The sequence below is a fragment of the Tachypleus tridentatus genome, chromosome 6, assembly GCF_004210375.1.
Source record: "Tachypleus tridentatus isolate NWPU-2018 chromosome 6, ASM421037v1, whole genome shotgun sequence".
In the NCBI taxonomy this organism is placed as follows: Eukaryota; Metazoa; Arthropoda; class Merostomata; order Xiphosura; family Limulidae; genus Tachypleus; species Tachypleus tridentatus.
The window spans coordinates 122543563-122546451 of NC_134830.1; positions in this window are offsets into that span (position 1 = coordinate 122543563).

Consider the following 2889-nt stretch of genomic DNA (forward strand, 5'->3'; position numbering starts at 1 on the left):
AAACTATGTAATGTTTTTATTCGATATACACAAGTTTCACATTAAACTTTTGTAAACTAATAAGTAATGAAAGTCCGTTAAACAAACATGGAACAAATTAATTAAATGTATGATATGAAAACACTTTAACATCGTCATAAGTCCGTTACGGTCCATAATTTTACTGATGACCCACTGGGGGTCAAGGCTGGACTCCCCACAAGATAACGTTTTAGTTACCGGTTAGCTGCGTTAGCATCTTCTAGAAGCTAAACATAAAACATAAAATTTTCGCTATACATGAAAATAATAATGTCAACATAAAGTTGAACATAACGGTAACTAGATTCAAACGTCAAATTCATTATTATTCGATTTAGGTTTAAGGAGTTGAGCGTTTTTGTAACCAAATAGGTGTGTCACTGTTGCTTGTTATAACTGGTATTTCTTATTTTAAAATTGTTTTAATTTTTTTAAATCTGAAAGGTACGCTTTACCAATGTATTGAAATTGTTCGAGAAAACCTCTGAAAGATATATTTTTTCAGTGAGAATTTTGAATAGGGTTTTAGTGTTTCAACTTCTCAGGTCTCAGGATGCAATAGTGTCTTATTGATGTATCTGAACCACTTGACACTTTGCCAGCTGTTACGGTGATACAACGGATATAGTAGTTTCTATAATGAGAATTATACAATGAGAACCAGATAATAAAACTTAAATGTCAGTAACACGGGATACCAAGGACATTGTCAGCTGTTCAGAGTGTTTGTTATTGACCACACGACTTTAAAAGACCTGACTGATTTCGCTCGATAGCGAAAATGAGCCGAAGCATAGACAGTGAAACAGTCCCGGTATATATATTTACTAGTCTGTCCAGATAGGTTCAGTAAATATAATCAATACGCTATACATGTTATAGTACATGTATATGTATATGGTACATTGAAGTTTATTTCAAGCCTTGGTCTATTATTAGATGTTTTCAATTTCAGAAACAACAGTGATATTTGTTAACCGTAAAAATCAAAATACGAACATTATGTTAGAAATTTTGTTTGAGGATCTCCAACAGTGTGAATTGTGGTCGCGAGATAATTTATTGGGTTAAGTTTCTCTTTGTGTTATTTTTTTATTATAGATAAATGTATCGTTAATTGCCTATATTATGGATTTCTTACTGAAATCCTTTTTATTTCGCTGTAATATCGGAATAAAATTTTCATAGTTTGAAAAGAAGCGTTAACCCAAGGGCCAAATTAGTCAAGAATACAATTATTGTAACCTGCCTAACCCTACCAGCTCTAGCATCAGTGGAGGCTCTAACAGCTGGTTGTTCTGCCTATTTTTTGCCAGTTTTACTATAACAATGAACTAATTTCTCTGTTACTTCAACTGACCGTTTACTTTACCCGTTTATCTCATTTCTTCAGTCTAGCTGATTTTTGTTTGCAAACTTCTGTGTAAACATAATTATATATAACTAGCGAAAGTACCTGGCTTCCTTAGGGTTTCTAGGATGATTTATTCTAAGTGTGTATATTATGAACCCATTTTATCATAAAAGTATAACCTACATACTTTTGTTTCTCCTCTATGGAGTGACGCCTGTTTATAAAAATAACCTTCCTTGTGAATAGTCATCACATCTTAAACGTAACTAATAACCAACAAACCTGTTTAATTAATGGAGTTTCTAAATTAGAAAACAAATATATTTACAATTTTAGAATGTATACATTTCGTTTTCTACTTATAACATATAGACGTTAAACAACAATATTAGGTTATACTTTTATTACTAAACAATGATATAAAACCATTGTTGGAACACACTGTACCAAAAAAAAGAGTGAAAATGGTCAAGACAGTATAACATCCTATTTGTTGGTCAAGCTTAATTTTGTATCATTCATTTATGTCAGTTAGCTATGAAATGTCGTGTTAAGGTATACTATTGGGTGGGAGTGATAGTACATGTTCCAACATTTTTTATGGGTTATACGTTAAAAACCACTGTAACAGTCCATAATAGTTAAAATACTTTTAACATCCCATAAGAGATAAACGCTATGCTACGTATTATAATTTATCTTGGACAAGTGTCTGATTTATTATGTTACATACATTATGCATTACGATTTCATATAGTCGAAAATTTGAATTTAGAACATTATTGTTGATATGTATCAAGTTTATGGTAGACTGATATACACTATTTTTTTTCTTAACATATATATTTAAATATACAAACAACAATATAATTTATAATATGCAATTATTGATTTATATACAAATCTTTTGCAATCTATACCGAGCCTTCTTTTTGGTCTAGAATTGAATATCTTATCCATGGTCTAGGTCCGCAACGAGCAAATTAATTCTGAGTTTATATCGTTACGCTTCGCCTAGGTTAGCTAGTTGCTTTTTCTTGATTGGCCTCGCACTGCTCAGAAGCTGACTCTTTATTGATGAATACATTTAATGTCCTCGTAGAAACACTAGCGTCCGAAGTTAACTCTCTTAAGGTAAACGGTTTGTAACGTTGGAAATCTATAAACGTTCCTGGTCATATCCTGTAGTTTTCCGATTAATAAACGTTAATCTCAGTTGTATCTCAGAACGGCTGGTATGGGTATTAATACTTTTACATTGTTCTCTGCTTTAATAGTAAAAATGTTAATACCATCTGTTCTGAGATACATTTTTATTTCAAGTGGGTTTCTCGTCATCAAGAGTTAATCACAATAAAATTTTCGAGGCTTATAGTACACTAGCTGTAGTTGACAAAATAATAATAACTATATCTCTGCACGTCTGTTTTATATACTCATGCAAGATTCTTGAACGTTCAACAGTGTTCGGAAACAGGCTAGCATTTTCGTAAAACAGATATTGTTGATTCTTA